This window comes from Protopterus annectens, chromosome 1.part1, assembly GCF_019279795.1.
Source record: "Protopterus annectens isolate FY-2018-M chromosome 1.part1, PAN1.0, whole genome shotgun sequence".
Lineage (NCBI taxonomy): Eukaryota > Metazoa > Chordata > Ceratodontiformes > Protopteridae > Protopterus > Protopterus annectens.
In genome coordinates, this window is record NC_056726.1 from 300,021,962 (window position 1) to 300,042,500 (window position 20,539).

General features: G+C 44.3%; 1 protein-coding gene across 3 annotated transcripts in view; it reads right to left on the minus strand.

Moving 5' to 3' along the window:
- Positions 1-20,539, minus strand: part of TCF20 (transcription factor 20) — a 2,163,179-nt gene that overhangs the window by 889,694 nt on the left and 1,252,946 nt on the right. For all 3 annotated transcript variants that reach the window (XM_044074720.1, XM_044074711.1, XM_044074667.1), the window contains exon 6: positions 4,383-4,602. The gene's annotated coding sequence lies outside the window, so the exon portion shown is untranslated. The remainder of the gene's footprint in view (positions 1-4,382; positions 4,603-20,539) is intronic.

The following is a 20,539-nucleotide window of genomic DNA, read 5'->3' on the forward strand; positions in this document are numbered from 1 at the left end:
TTGGGTCTTTGTTGCCATTATTTTGAAATATTGAAACAGCTGTTGTTGCTCGTCTTGCGTGAGGAAAGCCATCTGGGCCGTTGTATTCAAGCTGGCACCCAGGAATATTATGTCTTGTGACGGTACTAGTTTTGATTTCTTTTCGTTTACTGTGTACCCTAAGCAACTTAGAAGGTGTTTGACAAATGCCAGATGCTTTAAAAGAATGTCCTTGCTTTCTGCTTGAATAAGGCAGTCGTCCAGGTATGAGTATATTTGAATTCCTCTGTCTGCAGTATGCAATTACTGGTGCCAGGCATTTTGTTAAGACCCTGGGCGCAGTAGATAAGCCAAATGGCAGTGCAGAGAATTGATAATGAGTTGAACCTGCAATGAAGCGGAGGTATCTTTTGCAATTTTGTCCGATAGGGACATGCAGGTATGCCTCCTTGAGGTCCAAAGTGACTATCCAAGCATTCTTGCCCAGCATGGGAAGAAGCTGCTGTAGTGTTAGCATCTTGAATTTTGGTACTTGCAGATAGGTGTTCAGAATTGAAAGATCTAGAATGGGTCTCCATGCTTTGTCCTTTCTTGGGACTAGGAAGAGTCTTGAGTAAAATCCTTGCCCTTGCTCCTGTGCAGGTACCTGTTGAATGGCTTTCATGTTCATGAGAGCTGTAATTTGTTTTTGTGCCTCTGCCCATTGATTTGGTGGCAGGTTTGGCATTCCTTTGATCCTTGGTAAGGTATGAAAGTGGAATCTGTATCCTTGGGAGACAATGTTTAGAACCCATTTGTCTTTTGTGATGATGTGCCAGTTGTCTGCTAAAAATGCTAGTTTTCCTCCCAAGGGAGTTGCCAGGAGAGATTTGCTTGGTAGTTTGGGGATAGAGTCATTGTGTTTGTCTTCTGCTAGCCTGGGGCCTGTCTTCTCTCCTCCTTTCTGGGTGGCAGAACCCCATTGGCGAGGTTTGAAAGGGCCCTGTGACTGGCCTCTGCCCCTTGGGCGTCTGTATTTGCCCCTCTGTGATCTGTCTGAAGCTGGAAAGGACCAGTTTTTTGTTGGCCAATTTCTGCTGAAACGAGGGGGTTGTACCTGCAAAAAATCCTTGACCGTTTGCATAGACTTTGCCTTATCCTCCGTTTTCTTTAAAACCTCTTCTGCTTTGACACCAAATAATACATCCTGTTGTAAAGGTGCATCCAATAATTTTGCTTTAACATGGTCAGGGAGGGTTTGTTCTTTTAACCAAGCATGTCTACGTATGACAGAGCCAGTAACAGCTGCTCTACAGGAAGCTTCCAATGAATCAAATCCGCATTGCAAGGTACGTTTGCCCACCTGTTCAGCTGCATGCAACAGATCCTGCATTTCCTTGAATTCAGGCTGTTCTGAATGTGTGCTCATTTTTGTTTTAACTGAGACATTAGGAATTGCTGATATTTCAGCATGTGAAACTGGCAATTTAACGCTCTCATAGCCAGAGTTGCTGAGGTGTAAATTTTCTTCCCCCATCTATCTAGGGCTCTGGAATCCCTTTCAGAGGGCACAGGATTTTTAGCCATAGAAGCTTTTGCTCCCTTAGGACCCTGGGAAATTGTTTCTGGGTCAGCTACAGGGCTTTTATAAAGGAATTTGTGAGAGTCAGGTACTCTGTAGTATCTGTCTGGTTTGGCTGGAGGAGGAGGTAGAGAGTCTGGATTTAAACTAGACTCCAAGTAAACATCATCCACAATACCTAAAACAGGAGGGATAACAAGAGGTCTGTGCTGGGGTAGTAAAAGGAACTCTCAGAGCCTTTTCTTAGAATCTGAGTAATCCTGGCCTTCCCAGTGGAAATGTTCCCTCATGGTATGCAAAGTTTCCCCAAAGGAGTAGTCTTCAGGGGGAGAAGCCGAGGGAATGGAATCTTCTGCCTCAGAATCCTCATAAGGTGGAAAAGTGTAATCCTGTTCCTCAGAAGAATCTGAGGAGAGAGAAACCTGGTCAGAGGATACATAATCCTCCTGTCTTGGTCTTTTACCAGGAGGGGGATGGGAACCCCTGATAAGGGTAATTAAATCTTCAGCCACCTTAAGCATCTGTTTCTTAGGCATGGGGCCTTGAACTGTAGCCTGATGTACAGTTTTCTGGGTTTTAAAGGAGTTTTAAGTTTAGCATAAGCTTTAATGGCGAGTGTAGTCAGTCTGAAGACACCTTCTGCAACCGAAGGTGTTTCCGTTGCACCGGTGTCTAGCTATGCTCCGGTGTTGGTAGAAGGCTGCGTCGGCCTAGTGGACTCTGCTTGGGAGTCCGCAGCTGTCTGGGGTTCGAGTTCTGCGGTCGTCACGGGCTGCATAGGCACCCCACTGAAAACCGGAGAACCGGCGACAGGTCCAACTGAGGCCTCGGTGTCTGGCTTATTCCTAGGCTGCCTGTCCTTATCCTTGCGTTTTTAATGAGTGGCGGTCGTCGGCTGCTCTGATGGCATGATATAATTAAATTTCCTACCAAAGTAATGCCGTGCGGAGTCAAAACGGCGTTTGATAGTTCGTTTATTAAACCTAGCGCAAACCCGACAACCTGTGACGTCGTGGTTTGGGCCTAGGCAAGGAATACAATAGGAATGAAAGTCCTTATGAGGTATTTGCTTCCCACAAGAAATGCAATTGTTAACTTTTTCTGACATCGGACTGAGGCAAGAAAATGTTCCCCAACGGGGTACTTGGCTTTAATGAAGACTTCGGATTTAATTCAAATCGAAAATCTCAGGTGTCGGCCGACCGGCACTTGCGAATTGCTTCTGCTTTGGGCACCGCGGCAAGAAAGACTGGAGAAAATGGCGTCGGATGCCTCTTAATTACCCCTGGCGCACTGACGTCAGGGAAGAAGTGACAGCAGCCGACGCCGGACCAAGACTTTGGAATTCGGGCCGACTGCGGGACCACTTGACGGCAGGATAACCCAAGTGTGATGACTGCAGCAGGGTAACACGATGAACATCCATAGATCCTAGGTTCAAAGATTGGACCAGGGAAGGAGAAACCAAAAGGGGAACTGACTGGAACAGATCTAGAAACCCTATTGGGTGGGGGGTGGGGGGGGTGCTGGGAGAAGCCCCAGCTGAATCAGAGTCAAAAGAAACTTTCCGCATCATCCTAGTGACATCAGCTTCAGAAAAGCTTCCTGATGACCTAAAGGGCCTGAATCAAGACACCATTAAAGAGCGACCAATGTTTATCCTGACAGATGGGTAAATGGAGTCTAGGACTTGCCGGCTCTGGGCAGAAGCGACGTGCTGGGGAAGGTGTTTTGACATGATTCTGCTCCAGAAATGGTGTCAGATAAAGCAGTTTCAGATTCTTTGGAGCTGGCCCCAAATGTAAGTTAGATCCGAAGGCCTCTTCTTTCTCTCCTTACTCTCAAGTCTCTCTCTCTCTCTTTTTCTTTGGCAGGCTTAGTATTTGTCACTTTTCTTTGAGGAAGGAGATGCTGAAGTGGAAGCAAGAGGAATCAACTGTCCCGCTCAGGTATGGAGAAGACCTTTACGACCAGTCTGTTTCTGTGATCCACCAGAGCACTGACCTCAAAGAAAGCATGGGACTCTCATTCCGTGATTAAATGGTCTGCCCCCCCACCACCACCACCACCACCACAACCACAAGGAGTAAACAACACAGGCTGTGCAGATCTTGCAGGAGAAATCTTGTGCCCACAGGCACTGCATTGTTACAAGCTAGAGGCCATGTTGGACATCTTGCAAGGAACCAGAGATACGCAATACATGCACAAAAATGGAAGAGTGTTTCATACACTATTCAAAAACACTAGAAAGTACAAATACTGTACCCTAGAACAATGCAGTGACAGTAATAACAATAAAATTAAACTATAAAGACATTTTTTTTTTAAACAGGGTAGGGGATAACAGTGGGAAGAAATTTTACACAGGAAATTACTACAGAGAAAGGGGATAAAGGCAGGAAAAAAAATCCCCGGAAACTGTTACACAGAAAAGTTTTACTATAGAAAAGGCTTAGAATAGAATCTACAAAGGACCTAAAAAGCCTTTTTAGAAATAGCTAAAAGTGTCCAAAAACTATAACTTAGCTGACACTGAGCCCTTGAAAACCATGTCTATAACTTTTAGGTGGCAAACAAGATCTGAAATACTGTAGGAGACTAGAGGAAATTATAGGTAGCTGACGGGCCTAAGCCCTGGATCCAAGGGTTTGGAAAAAAAAAGGTAAACTGTCAGATACGGTAGGATGGAAAACACATTGGGTCTAAGATACTAATGCAATAAAACGCCTACCAATGGAAAAATAATCAAACTGTCAGTCACCAACAAGGCTGATTAAAGTTCATTACGAAAATCTTCCAAAGTAAATGCAAAGGTATTATAAGATTATTATTTTCCTACCTGTGGCTACTCATGTTGGTGCTGCCTATACAATGTGGGCAGCAGCATTCCTCCTCAATTTTCCTATGGAAATCAGGTTGGAATTTTTTTCATTTGGACAGGAGACCAAAATCCATCCCAAAAGTGTAGAACAGGTGATCATGCCGCAATACAATCCACTGAAAGGATGTTGGAAGTATGTAAATAGGCTGTACTAGTTAAACACCTTACAAGATGTCACCTGAAAACAATGACACAGCAAGAGTATGTTAGAGGACAGTTTGCTGTTCCATGTTGAATCTAATTTCAATCATGTAAAAAAAAGCTGCAAAATCTCACTGAACAAATATATCCTTCTGTACAGCTACAACAAAGGAAACCCAAAATATGTTACCTGATATCTAGATGGCAATATCGTGCCACAGAAACACCATCAGAATGTAGTCTGGTGCATGAAGAACAGCAATTCACATGGAGGTAAAGCATAATCATCAGAAGAGACAAAAAGGCATTACTCAATAACAGCACTCCCATAAACAAGGACAGGAAACTCACTGTGCCACAATTACTAAGACAGATTTACTAAGATGCAGGCTGCAATTGTTTTGGCTTGGAGTTCAGCATTCAACAGATAAATGAATGAGTGTTTGCAGGAGTAAGGCGCAAAAAACCCCCACACAGATGCATGCTGTAGTAACAGGAGTTTCAGCCATGCAAAGGCATCTGTATAACTTCGTAATGCAAGCTGCTTACCTACAGAGCTGTGACCCTTGAAGGAGACATCCTTAAAGATGTGTGAATGGAGCCAGCCCTTGTAACTCTAACTCTTCAGAAAATCTCAGTGGGTAGTTAATAGCATTCATAACCATTCAAAAACAAGTGGCAGTTTACACAGCAAAACACAAAAAATTTCTAGGGCATTACGTTTAATCCATAAACCCTGACTTGAACAATGCTAGAAGTGGCATAAAAACAGAGGTACTGGAGAAAGGGTATATGGCTGCATCCCACACTCACCAAAGCAGCTGATCTTCATGTTGCAGTACAACAAATGGGCTTCTACTAAACACATCACTCATTCATTCAAGCTTGATGTTTCCAAAATTATCAAAGGTGCAGTACTGTTAGCCAACAAGGTGCTGGCGGAAATTGGGCTAATGTTGGCCGAAGGAGGAGAAGAGGGAGAAGGCATGGCCGAAGGCTGGAAGAGAGAAGAAAGGCTACGACTGTGGTAGTGAAGGTCGGAACTTTGAATGTTGGCAGTATGACTGGTATAGGGAGAGAGATAGCCGATATGATGGACAGAAGGAAGGTTGGTATATTGTGTGTGCAAGAGACCAGATGGAAGGGGAGTAAGGCAAGGTGTATTGGAGGTTGGTTCAAATTGTTTTATCATGGTGTGGATGGGAGGAGAAATGGCGTAGGAGTTATCCTGAAGGAAAAGTATTATAAAGTGTTTTGGAGGTGAAAAGAGTGTCGGGATAGAGTGATGTTTATGAAGCTGGAAATTGATGGTGTAATGATGAATGTTGTTAGTGCATATGCTCCACAAGTTGGGTGTACGATGGATGAGAAAAACATTTTGGAGCGAGTTGGATGAAGTGGTGATGACTGTACCCCAAGGGTGAGAGAGTGGTGATTGGAGCAGATTTTAAAGGGCATGTTGGTGAAGGGAACAGAGGGGATGAGGAAGTGATGGATAGGTATGGTGTTAAGCAAAGGAATGCAGGTGGTCATGTGGTAGTGGATTTTGCGAAAAGGATGGACATGGCTGTAGTGAATACGTATTTTAACAAGAGGGAGGAGCATAGGGTGACATACAAGAGTGGAGGAAGATGCACACAGGTGGATTATATCTTATGTAGGAGGGCCACTTTGAAGGAGTCGGTTAGGATCAGGTCCAGGATATCTTCACCTCTCGTAGGGGTGTCAACCAGCTGATCAATGCACTGGCCTTGAAGCCGATGAATCTCTGGGCATTTACGTTTGGGCATAGGTCTTCCACTCTATGGCTAGGTAGTCAGTCACCCAGGATCATGGTAGAGGGTTGAATCTTGATGGATTTAAGTAAGTCCAGATAGGTGGAGTGGGTGTCCTGAGTCATAGTTGGGGGTTTGTAGCTAGCCATGATTTGAATAGGTGTTTTGTCAACAGTTAGCTGTACCTGGAGTGTCTCCTGTGTGTCATACCATTTAACCAGCCTGGAGGTGTGTATGTCTTTGCTAAATATTAAAACTCCACCTCCTTTGGCATTGTATACCTCCATTTGGGATCTGAAGGTATGGTAGGATGAGTAACCTGGTAAGGCTGGGGTGCTCTCCCCGGGTTTGAACCAGGTTTCAGTGACTTCACAAATGTCAGCATCCTCCAGGGCAAAGAAAGCTTGCAATGAGTGCAGTTTCATGCTAAGACTCCTAGTGTTTAGCAACAAGACCTTTAACTTTTGCTTAGAAGAAATTTTTATGTTGGTAATTTTGTGCTCATGGCGTTGCATAAAAAGGCACTATGGGGGAGGTGACAGCCTTTGTCAGAAGCCTGAAGCTCAGGGGAAACAGATGAAGACAGTCTCTGGCAAAGCATTGTGGTCTGTCAATCATGTCCTCCTAGGTTGCCAGGTACTGGATCCCCTTGGAATGACACCAGAAACTAAGACAATTGTTAAAGTTAATAATTTTCTGTTTGTACTGAGGAATCATTCTGGTTGATGGTAGGATGCTGCTTAAGGCTAGGGGCATATCTGCCTGGGACGCATTCAATGAGCTCAATCATGTCTCTCTTCATATAGTCCAGAGAGGTACATCTCAAGTCATTCACACCAATATGGACTATGACAGAATCATGACAGTACCTGTTAAGAGACTTAACTGTGTGCATGATATGACAGATTCTAGCACCTGACAAGCAAAGTACAGTTGTGTACCTACCATAAAATGTAGATGTTCGGGTGTATTCACTGTTGCAGTCATTACGCTTAGGTTATCCTGCTGGCAGGTGACCCGCAGTCGGCCAGAGTTCCAAAGTCTAGGTCCGGCGTCAGTTGCTGTCACTTCTTCCCTGACGTCAGTGCGCCAAGGGTATAAAAGATGCAACGGACGCCATTTTCTTCAGTTTTTCTTGCCCCAGATGTTAGGTGCCCCCAAAAAGGAAAGGCTGGAAAAAATTATGTCAAAAAACATGCATGTACCAAAATAACAGTTCCTTCACCTACAAGCAAATACATCACATAGGTTGCAGAGAGTTGAGAAGTACAAAAAGGACCCAGCAATGAGAAAGGGGGATGGTGGGTAACCTGGACTGCAACAGTGAATACACTAACATCTACATTTATGGTAGGTACACAACTGTACTATGTTCATAGTGTTTCACTGTTGCAGTCATTACACTTGGGTTGAATCCCAAAGCTGAGGTTGGGTGGCTGGGATTAAATAGGATTAGGAGAGGCTACCAGGCCCTGCAGAACTGCATTGGCAAAGCCTGCTCTGGACTTAGAGTAGAGAGGTAAGTGGCAGTGTTTAGTGAAAGTGTGCACTGAACTCCAGGTTGCAGCTTCTAAAATGTCTTTGGTTGGTACTCCTCTGAGAAAGGCTGCTGAAGTGGCTGCTGCTCTGGTAGAATGTGGCCTTATGCCCTTAGGCACTGATTTGCCATGTTGTGCATAGCAGAAGCGAATGCAGTGTCCTATCCATTTTGAAATGATCTGCTTTGAGATAGGCTTTCCTTGTGATCCTGCAGCATAAGCTACAAACAGTTGCTCAGTTTTTCTGAAAGCTTTTGTTTTGTCCAAGTAGAATCGTAGCTGTCTGTGTATATCCAAGGTGTGCAGAAGTCTCTCCCCTTTATTCTGGGGATTTGGATAGAAAGTTGGCAAATGAATGGTTTGGTTAACAGCCAGACTGGAAACCACCTTTGGCATAAATGTTGGGTTCGTCCTTAGAGAGACCCTGTCCTGATGAAAAATGATGAATGGTTCCACTGCCATTAATGCCTGTAACTCTGAGACTCTTCTTGTTGAAGTTATTGCTAGGAGCGCAGCAGTTTTCCATGATAAGAATTTTATATCAGCTGTGTTGGCTGGCTCCAAAGGAGGCAGTGTGAGCTTTTCTAATACAAAATTGAGGTCCCAAGTAGGTATTGGTGCTCTCCTTGGGGTCTTATGTTTCTTGCCCCTCTGAGGTACTGCCTTAGCAGTGGATGTGAAAAAATAGGAGGTTCCGTATTGTAATGAGCTGAAATGGCAGAGGCATGGATTTTAATAGATGGAAAGGATAGGCCTTTGTCCAGCATCTCAGTTAGGTATTGTAAAATCTGAGGTATATTTGGAACAAACGGTTCGAGTCCTTGTGCCTGGTTCCAAGCACAGAAGCTCTTCCATTTTTCTGCATAAGATTTCCTAGTGCTGGGCCTCCTGGCTTCTAAAATGACATCCATAACAGCTTTAGAGAGAGGTGTGGTCTGAGTGGCTAAATTATCTGCCATGCAGCCAGATTTAAGGTTCTGAGTTGACTGTGTAGAATCTGATTGTTTTGAGTCAGAAGATGAGGAATTTGAGGTAAAGGCCAGGCTGGGCCTAGAGACAAGCCCTTTAGGATTGGGTACCAGTGCTGGCGTGGCCAGTCTGGGGCAATCAGGATCATTTTTGGCTTCTCTTGTCTGACTTTTAGGAGTACCTTGGGAAGAAGAGGCAGTGGAGGGAAGGCATAAACTGTCATGGTTTTCCAGCTGAATGAAAGAGCATCCACTTTCCATGCCTGTGAGTGATAAGTTCTTATGCAGAATTTCTGTAGTTGGCAGTTGTGAGGGGAGGCAAAAAGATCTATGTCCGGGCGTCCCCATTTCCTTATCATGCTGAAGACCTGTGGATTTAGTTTCCATTCGTGCGGATCCATGAGATTTCCGCTTAGTTCGTCTGTCAGTGTATTTTTCTTTCCTGGCAGGAATTGTGCCTGCAGATGTACTTGATAGGTCAGTGCTGTGCTCCACAGAGTCATGGCTTGCCAGCAGAGGGGGTAGGAATGTGTGCCCCCTTGCTTGTTTATGTACCACATAACTGTGGTGTTGTCCGTCTTTAGTAGATCCTTGAAGGCTGTCAGGGCATTCTGTACAGCTAGCATCTCTTTTTGATTGATGTGAAGATGCATTTGTTCCTTGGGCCACGTGTCCTGAATACATTTTCCTTCCATATGTGCTCCCCAGGCATAATCCGATGCATCCATTGTTATTGTCTACCTGGCAGTGGGTAAGGTGAAGGGCTGTCCCTTGTTGTGGTGACAGGCCCTGGACCACCATCGAAACTCCTGTTGTAGACAGGGAATTATAGTCACTATTGTTTCCAAGCTGTGGCAATGCTGAGTCCAAACACTTTTTAGATACCACTGTAGTTTCCTCATATGCAGTCTTGCATATGGAATGAGTAGAATGCAGGAAGCCATGAAGCCCAGGTGGGTCTTTGTTGCCATCATTTGAAAGTAATGAGTCAGTTGCCTTTGTTTGTCTGGCGTGAGATAAGCCATCTGGGCAGTTGTATTTAAGCTTGCACCCAGGAATATTATCTCTTGAGAGGGCACTAGTTTTGATTTATTTTTGTTTACTGTGTACCCTAGGCAAATTAATAATCTTTTTTACAAATGACAGATGTTTTAGTAGAATGTCCTTGCTCTCTGCTTGAATAAGGTAGTCGTCCAAGTAGGGATATATTTGAATTCCTCTTTGTCTGCAAAATGCAATTACTGGTGCCAGGCATTTTATAAAGACCCTGGGCGAAGTAGATAAGCCAAAGGGCAGTGCAGAGAATTGGTAATGCATTGAGCCAGCTATGAATCTGTGGTATCTTCTGCAAGATTGTCTGATTGGGACATGCAGGTATGCCTCTGAGGTCCAAAGTAACTAGCCAAGCCTTCTTGCCCAGCATGGATAGAAGTTGCTGCAGTGTTAACATTTTGAATTTTGGAACATCCAGGAAAGTATTTAGGATTGACAAGTCCAGTATTGGTCTCCAGGCTTTGTCCTTTCTAGGAACCAGGAAGAGTCTTGAGTAAAAGCCTCGTCCCTGTTCTTGTTGTGGTACTCTTTCAATAGCTCCCATGTCCATAATAGAATTCCAATTCATGTTAGGCAGAGCACCTCACTGACTCTCTTCAAGAAGAATCTTGATGAGTGGATGGGGGATCGTAGGTTTGTCCCGGGGATTACTTCCCTGTCACTATTAGACAGAGGCACAGTAAACTAAACTTTAAAAAGGGCACAGTATACTCAAATCAATGGGTGGCATAAGCCAAACACAATCGGGCTAGGCTTATAAATGCCCCAGGGCAGATAGCCTAGTATGAACCTATTAACCTATGAGAGCAGCAACTTCCTTTTGTGCCTCTGCTCATTGGTTTTGTGGCAAGTCCGGCATACCTTTTGATTTTGGAAGAGTGTGAAAGTGGAACCTGTAACCCTGAGGAACTATATTCAGTACCCATTTGTCCTGGTTGATTATGTGCCAATTTTGTGTAAAAAGTGCTAGCTTTCCCCCTAGGGGTGCTGTCAAAGGGTAAGTGCTTGGCTTTTGTAGAGGAAAGTCATTCGGACTGTTTCCTATAAGGTTGTGATTTGTCTTCTCCTTTGGGGGTAAAAGCACCCCATTGTTTGAGTCTGTAGGAGCCTTGTGGCTGAGATCTGCCTCTTTGTGGCCTGTCTGACACCTGAAAGGACCAATTGTTTGAAGGCCAGTTCCTACTAAACCTAGGTGGTTGGATCTGTAAGAAATCCTTTACTGTCTGCATAGATTTTGCTTTATCCTCCATTTTCTTTAACACCTCTTCTGCCTCAACACCAAACAAAATATCATGCTGTAATGGAGCATCCAATAACTTTACTTTAACATGTTCAGGTAAACTTTGTTCTTTCAACCAAGCATGCCTTCGAATGACATAGCCTGTGACTGCGGCTCTGCAAGAAGCCTCTAATGAATCAAAACCACATTGCAGAGTATGCTTTCCCACTTGTTCAGCTGCATGCAATCATTCCTGAATTTCCTTATTGTCAGGATTCTCTGAATTTGTAAGCATTTTCTGTTTTAACAAAGATATGAGGTACTGTTGATATTTAAGTATGTGAAACTGGCAGTTTAAAGCCCTTACAGCTAAAGCAGCAGAAGTGTAAACTTTTTTCCCCCATCTATCCAGAGCTCTAAAATCCCTATCAGAGGGAACAGGGTTTTTAGCAGTGGAAGCCTTAACCCCTTAGGGACCCTGAGAAATTGTTTCAGGGTCAGCAGCAGGGTTTTTATAAAGAAATTTATGAGAGTCAGGGACCCTGTAATACCTGTCTGGCTTGACTGGTGCAGGGGGTAAAGAATCAGGAGACAGACTGGATTCAGAGAAGACATCATCAACTATATCAAGCACAGGGGGGATAGCCAGGGGCCTGTGTTGATGCACTCATCTCTGAGCCTTTTCTTGGATTCTGAATAATTCTGGCTCTCCCAGTGGAAATGTTCCCTCATGGTGTGCAGAGTTTCCCCAAAAGAGTAATCATCAGGTGGAGAGGCTGAAGGTATAGAGTCTTCAGCATCAGAGACCTCATAGGGAGGAAGAGAATGGCCCTGATCTGAAGAGGAATCAGAGGAAATAGAAACCTGGTCAGAGGAATCATAGTCAGTGTCTTGCCTAGGCCTTTTATCAGGAGGGGGATGGGAACCCCTGATCAAAGTAATTAAGTCTTCGGCCATTTTAAGCATCTGTTTCTTTGGCATGGTTGACTGTCCAGGAGAATGCTGAACTTGTTTCTTTGTCTTTAATGGTGTCTTTGACTGTACTTTGGCTGCTGCAGAGGATTTAATAGTAAGCTGTGAAGGTCTGAAAACACCCTCAGAAGCCGATGCTTGCTCAGCGGTTCCAGACACATCTGAGGGAATATTTTCTGTAGGCCCAATACCTTGAGTATCCAGAAGCCTAGTTGTCTCCACGTGGGAGTCGGATACGGCCTGTGGCTCTGAGGTAGCGGGTGTCAGGGGCTGCGAAAGCGCCTCACTGAGAACCGGCGACTGGCCTAGAAGAGGCTTCGTCATCGGTTTTGGACCTCAGATGGCTGTCCTTTTCCTTGTCTTTGCGTTTTTTTATGAATTCCGGTCGTCGGTTGATCCGACGGCATTATATAGTTAAACCTTCGGCCAAAGTAATGAAATGCAAAATCAAACCGACGTTTAATAGTGGGTTTGTTGAATCTAGCACAAAACCGACTAGTAACGCTGTGGTCAGGGCCTAGGCAAGGAATACAGTAAGAGTAAAAGTCCTTATGAGGTATTTGCTTCCCACAAGAAATAAAATTGTTAACTTTTAATGACATCGGTCTGGAAGAAGAAAGTTTCCCCAATGGGGTACTTAGCTTTATTGAAGACTTTGGTTCTGAAAATCTATTTCGAAAATCTCAGGAGTCGGCCGACTGGCACTTGCGAACTGCTTCTGCTTCGGGCACCGCGCGGCAAGAAAGACTGAAGAAAATGGCGTCGGTTGCATCTTTTATACCCCTGGCGCACTGACATCAGGGAAGAAGCAACAGCAACCGACGCTGGACCTAGACTTTGGAACTCGGGCCGACTGCGGGTCGCCTGCCAGCAGGATAAGCAAAGTGTAATGACTGCAACAGTGAAACACAATGAACATCTTACCATGACTTTCTCCCTGTCTAGCCTGGTGAGGGGCAAGTCTGTGCTTCTCGCGATACAGTCTCCTATGACTAGTATTTTGGGTTTGTGGCTGGGCCTTAGAGGCTGAGAGACACAGCTGTGTGTACTGTGTGTGATGCTTGGTGCTGTGGGTTGTGATGTTCGTGTGTGCTTTTGTTTCAGAGGTCTTTTTTGTTTAGGTATGTTTTTGTTGAGAAACTCCACATATGTAGGCATGTGTTGTACAGGTGTGGATGGTGTTAGAGGTGTGTTGTTCATATTGTTTGCACAAACAACCTTCTCAGTGCCAGATGTACTGGCTTGTGACTGAGACAGCAAGGATTCTAGTTTCTTAATGTAACCATCTTTCACATATTGTGTTCCTGGGTGGTAGTAGTATAGGGTTGCCCATGGCAGTTGCTGCACTATCTCAGGATCCCCATATCAACCAGACACTAACTACAAGTATACATACATTTTTTATATATATATATATATATATATATATATATATATATATATATATATATATATAAATAAAAAACACTTTACTAGGTTATAAAGTTTAATCTTACTAAAGAAGACTAGAACAGTTTCCATAATGCAATACTTGCTTCTTCACCTTTTTTTCTAAACGCTTTAAACAAGCATACTTTCTTTTTTCATCAGGACTAATGAAGAGCAACAAATGGACAGAATCAAGACGTGCTACTGTGTTAAAATTCTAAGATGGCAGATTCAATACAAAAGTGTGACACCAAATCCTGCTCAGTTTCTAGCATGAACATTTGTTTTGTAGTGACTTATGAATGTGTGCACCCAATTTGCACCAAAGCTATTTTTTTTTAAGGATGCCATACATTCACATGTATGCTCCCTGCTCATGGTGTATGGCATAAGGTAACGTACAGACACGCCTACCTCCAAACTGAAAACCCCAGAGGAACATGTGCATCCAGAAAGAAAAAAAAGGGGGGGGGAGCAAATACAGTGAAGTGAAGGACATTTACTGTTACTGTAAGATTTTACACAAGTGTATTATGTCCTTCCATGTCACTGTTGCAGTATTCCTTACTAAAGGGGGGGGTGGGTACAAAAGCTCAAGAGGAAACTTGGGAGAAGGGAGCCCCAGCAGGGCACTCAAGAAAGCCATGCAGGACAGCCCTGGAAATCATACCCAGCTTATAACGGTTAGTAAAAGTATGAAGAGAAGTCCAAGTAGCAGCCTCAAGGATGGAATTGGTATGCAATCCCTTGAAAAAAGCATCAGAGGAAGCCACATCCCTGGTATAATGTGCCTTTATACAGAAGGAGAAAGGTTTTTCCCATGAAAGTAGTAACAAAAAGAAATGGCCTTAGAAATCTACAAAGAAATAGTTTGCTTAGAAACAGCCAAACTTGGAGATCTATAATGAAAGGAAACGAAAAGATGCTCAGACTTGTGAATGGCCTCAGTCTTAGCCAAACAATATCTGAGCTGCCTGTGGAAATCCATTGTGTAAAGAACCTTCTGATAGGCAGTCTGTGGAAAAAGGAAAATACTGGGCAAATTAATAGACTGAGAGACAATTAACCACCTTGGGCATAAAAGAAGGATTGGTATTAAGAGACATTCTGCTCCTATGAAAATCTGAAAAAGGAGGGACAGCCATAAGGGCCTAAAGCTCAGACACTAGTCTAGCTGAAGTAAGGGCCAAAATGCCAGTCTTCCATGTAAAATGCTGCAAGGAAGTTGAAGCTGTAGGCTCGGAAGGAGCCTGAGGCAATCTTTCAAGAATAAAATTAAGGCCCCAGGAAGGAGGAATAGGCTTCCTGGGAGGCCTAATATGAAGAGGCCTTTAAGAAATTGTTTGACCTCAAACCTAGATGCCAAAGGTAGACGAGCAGAAACAGCTGAAAGGTGAGCTTTAACTGAAGAGTATACCAACCCAGCATGGAAACATTCACACAAGTAAGAGAGAACCAAAGGAACCTTCACAGAAAGTAGATCCTGGTTACAAGCAAGACACCAGACAGAAAATCTCTTCCATTTTGACAAATAAGATTTCCTGGTCTTGAGTTTCCTGGCCTCCTGCAGAACGCATAGCATCTCCTCAGAAAAAAAGGTGCCTAAAAGGGATCAAAACCTTAGCACCCACAGTGTCAGCTGAAGAGTGGACAAATAAGGAGATGGATGAGATACCCCTTGTCTTGTGCAACTAGATCCACCTTCTGGGGTAACGTGTGTTAACTGCCCTTGGCTGGGTGCAGAAGAGGAGGGAATCAATATGTCTGGGCCAAAAGGGAGTCACCAACAAGATTTTGGGGGAGACCTGTCTTGAGAAGGACCCTCGGTATGAGGGGAAGGTGTACAAAAACATCCCCTCCCAAGAAAAAGAGCAGGCATCCACCTTCCATGCCAGAGGATGGGGGAAATTGCTGCAAAATAGAAGTTGTCTGCTCAGAAAGGGGGGGCAAAAAGATCTACCTGAGGAGTACCCCACTGGTTGACAAAGTCCAGAAACACATTTCTGTGAAGCATCAACTCGTGTGTTACGGACCTGCTCAGAAAGTCTGCTACGATGTTCTGTTCTGAAGCAATATAAATATCCTGAAGAGTCACCTGATACTGGACAGCCAGATCCCAAACCTGAATAACTAGTCTGCACAGAGGTACGACGGTGCCCCCCTTTGTTTTCTGATATACCACATCACTGTAGTATTTCCAAAGTCTTTGATAGGCCCTGGAAGGAAAAGAATATGGAAGGCCTGAAGAGCAAGGAGGAAAGTTCTCATCTCCTTGATGATGATATGGTCTGCATTCAGACAAATGGACCAAAAGCCCTGAACCTTTAGAAGTCCGAAAGTAACCCCCACTTCATGTCTGAGGCATCCAAAAAAGTTCCTGAGAGGGGACTGGGGGCTGAAAAGAAAGCCCTAGTTGAGAAACAGCTGACTGAATGCACCACTGAAGATCTAGCTTGAGGCATGGAAGAAGAGGAAAGTACAGTTGTGTACACTTTCCATAAATGTACATGTTTGAGTGTATTCACTTGTTGCAGTCATTACATTTGGTTAATCTGCTGGCAGGTTGCCCTCAGTAGGCCTGATTAACAAAGTCTTGGTCCTTCATCGGTTGCTGTCCCTTCTTCCATGACATCAGGTAGTCAGGGGTATAAAACATGCAGCTGACGCCATTACATCAGTTTTTCTTGCCCCAGATGTCAGGTGCCCCCAAATGGGGAGCAATAGGGGGCTGGAGGGAGGGTAACCAGGACTGCAACAGTGAATACACTCGAACATCTACATTTATGGTAAGTGTACACAACTGTACTATGTTAATCATGTTTCACTGTTGCAGTCATTACATTTGGGTAGATTCCCAAAGCTAAGGTTGGGAGGATGGATTTATACAGCATTAGGACCAGCTATAAGGCCGTGCAAAACAGCACTGTCAGAGCCAGCTCTGGATTTAGAGAAAATTGGTAAGTGATGATGCTTGGTGAAAGTATGAACTGAACTCCAGGTAGCAGCTTCTAGAATATCCCTGGTAGGAGCACCTCTGAGAAAGGCTGCTGAAGTAGATGCAGCCCTGGTGGAATGAGATCTGATCCCCTGGGGGATAGGTTTTCCATGGTGCTTATAACAGAAATGAATACAATGGCTTATCCATTTAGAAATGGTTTGCTTTGAAATAGCCTTCCCCTCTGCCCTGCAGCAAATGCTACCAGCAGTTGTTCAGATTTCCTTTGAGATTTAGTCCTGTCCATGTAGAATCTAAGTTGTATGTGTACATCCAATGAATGCAGAATCCGCTCTCCCTTGTTCTGTGTATTGGGAAAGAAAGTTGGCAAATGAATGGACTGATTAAGAGCCACACTGGATATCACCTTGGGCATGAATGATGGATTGGTCCCAAGTGACACCCTGTCCCGCATGAAAGATGATGAAAGGCTCCACTGCCATAACGGCCTGTAATTCAGATATCCTTCTAGCTGAAGTGATTGCTAAAAGGAAGGCTGTTTTCCAGGAAATAAATTTTAAGTCTGCAGTTGCAGTTGGCTCGAAAGGAGGCAGAGTGAGTTTCTCCATTACAAAGTTATGGTCCCAGGCAGGGGTTGGAGCTCTCCTGGGTAGTCAAGTTTTTGGCCCCTCTGAGATACTGCTTTAGAAGTGGATAAGAGAAGGGGGGGTCTGTGTTGTAATGAGCTGAAATGGCTGAGGCATGGATTTTCATGGAAGAAAAAGACAGGCCCTTATGAAGCATCTCAGTTAAGTATTGCAAAATCTGAGGTAGATTGGGCACTGCTGTGCTCATCCCTCGAGATTGATTCCAGGCACAGAATCTTTTCCATTTGTCAGCATAAGATTTTCTAGTACTAGGTCTTCTCGCCTCCAAAATGACATCCCATCACAGGTTTGCTGAGGGATGCTAAGGGTGAATTTAAGTGATTAGCCAAGCTGCAAGATTCAATGTTTGGAGCTGAGGGTGCAGAATTTGGTTCTCCTGCTGAGACAGTAAAGAAGGTGTCTGAGGCAGGTGTCGAGGAGAAATGTGACACTGCGCAGGAGTGGGTACCAGTGTTGGCGAGGCCAGTCTGGAGCAATCAAAATAAGTTTTGGCTTGTCCTGTTTGACTTTTAGTAGAACTTTGGAGAGCAAAGGGGGAAAGGCGTAGACTGACAGGTTTTTCCAGCTGAAGGACAGAGCATCCACTTTCCAGGCTTTTTTGTGATGAGGTCTTGTGCAGAATTTGTCCAACTGGTAGCTCTGGGATGAGGCAAAAAGATCTATGTCTGGGCTCCCCCTTTTGCATGTCAACATGTTGAAAATCCGTGGTTCCAGTTTCCATTCATAGCATCCAATTCTGGACCTGTCTACTCTAAACAACTTTCTGGACATTCCAAAATTCAAGATGCTGACTCTTCACCAGTTACTTCCTATGCTAGGCAAGGATGCTTGGTTGGCAACTCTCGACTTAAGAGAGGCTTACCTGCACATCCCAATCATGGAATCTTGCAGAAGCTTCCTACGCTTCAAAGCAGACTGCATGCAAAGGGGGTATGAATGGGTACCCCCCTGCTTGTTTATGAGGGTCCATGTGATTTCTGCTTAGTTCGTTTGCCAGAACATTCTGCTTTCCTGGCAGGACTTGAGTTTGTAGTTGTACTTGGTAGCTCAAGGCCGTGTTCCACAATGCCATGGCTAGTCTGCAGAGGGGGTATGAATGTGTACCCCCCCTGCTTCTTTATGTACCACATAACCGTGGTGTTGCCCGTTTTTATCAGTAATTGTCCTGGACGAAGGTAGTCCTTGAAGGCCATCAGTGCATTCTGTACAGCTAGCATTTCTTTTTGATTGATATGAAGGTGCATTTGATTTGGGCTCCATTTGCCCTGAATGCACTTCCCTGACAGATGAGCCCCCCATGCATAGTCTGATGTGTCTGTAGTTAAGGTTTGGGCGGCAGGGGGTGGTGTGAGTGGCAGTCCCTTGTTTTGGTGGCAGGCCTCTGCCCACCATAGGAACTCTAGGCACAGGCAAGGTATGACAGGAATCACTGTTTCCAGGCTGCGACAATGTTGACTCCATAAACTTTTTAAGTACCACTGAAGTTTCCTCCTATGCAGCCTTGCATATGGAATTAGAAGAATGCATGAGGCCATGAACCTCAAGGCTTGCAGTATTTGCCTTGCAGATAGCAGGGTTTTTGTGGCCGCCTGTTTGAAGTAAGTCACCAAATGAAATTGCTTTTCTGGAATAAGGAAAGTCATCTGGGCAGTTGTATTCAAGCTTGCATCAAGGAATGTAATTTTTTGAGAGGGTACCATTTGAGATTTATTTTTGTTTATGGTGTACCCTAGACAAGTTAGAAGTCTTTTTACAAACGCCAGATGTTTTAGAAGAATGGCCTGGTTTTCTGCCTGAATTAGACAATCGTCCAGGTATGGATATATTTGAATATTTCTTTGCCTGTAAAATGCAATTACTGGAGCCAGGCACTTTGTGAATACCCAGGGAGCAGTAGACAAGCCAAAGGGCAGTGCAGACAACTGATAATGCATGCAGCCTGCTTTGAAGCATAGGAATCTTCTGCAAGATTTCCTGATTGGGATATGCAGGTAAGCCTCTTAAGTCGAGAGTTGAAAACCAGGCACCCTTGCCCAGCATAGGAAGTAAAAGAGTTAGCATCTTGAATTTTGGAATGTCCAGAAAGGTGTTTAGAGTAGACAGGTCCAGAATTGGATGCCATGATCTGTCTTTTCTGGGTACCAGGAAAAGTCTGGAATAGAAACCTGGTCCCTTTTCCTCTTCTGGTACTAGTTGAATAGCCCCCCATGTTTAGGAGGGAAAGTACTTATTTCTGAGCCTTTGCCACTGATTTGGGGGCAGGTCCGGCCACCCGCTTGGAGTTGACAGCATGTGGAAATGAAATCTATATCCCTGGGACACTATATTTAAAACCCATTTGTTCTGGTTTATACGTTGCCAGTTTCTTGAATGAAGAGCCAGTTTTCCCCCCAAAGGGGCGGCTAAGAGGCAAGTGCTTGGTAATTTCAAAGGGAAGTCATTGAGACTGTTTACCACAGGGTGGTGCCTTGTTGTTGCCAGATTTGGAAGTGGAAGCACCCCATTGCTTAGTTCTGAAAGTCTCTTGGGACTGAAACCTGGCAGTTTTGGAATGTCTGGGTTTGGCCGTAGTGGAGCTGGAAAGGATCAGTTCTGAGTAGGCCAATGCCTACTAAATCTAGGAGGTTGCACTTGTAAGAAATCTTTCACAGTTTGCATAGATTTAGCTTTATCTTCATTCTTTTTTAGAACTTCTTCAGCCTTATTGCCAAATAAGCGGTCCTGATTTAAAGGAGCAGCCAAAAGTTTTGCTTTATCATGATCAGGCAGAGATTGCTCCTTAAGCCAAGCATGCCTTCTAAGCACAGACCCAGTAAGAGAAGCCCTACAAGAGGCCTCTAAGGAATCAAAACCACACTGCAAAGTATGTTTGCCAACTTGTTCAGATAAAGGCAATAAATCCTGCAAATCTTTATTCTCCACACAGTCAGAAATCAACATAATTTTCTGTTTAAGCAGTCCCATGACATGGTGTTGATATTTTAGCATATGGAATTGACAGTTTAAAGCCCTGATTGCTAAGGTTGCAGAAGTGTAAACCTTTTTACCACATCTATCCAGCACCCTGGAGTCTCTATCAGAAGGGGTATGATTTTCAGCAGTAGAAGCCTTAATCCCCTTGGGCCCCTGAGAAATGGTCTCAGGGTCCGCAACAGGATTTTTGAAAAGGAATTTGTGGGACTCAGGAACCCTGTAGTACCTGTCTGGTTTGCTAGGGGCCGGAGGCAAGGAATTAGGGGTCACACGAATCCGAAAAAACATCGATATCTAGTACAGGAGGTATAGCCAAAGGCCTATGCTGAGGAAGGAGGAGGAAATCCCTAAGCCTCTTTTTGGATTCAGAGAAATCCTGACTTTCCCAGTGGAAATGCTCCCTTAAGGTATGTAAAGTTTCCCCAAAAGAGAAATCCTCAGGTGG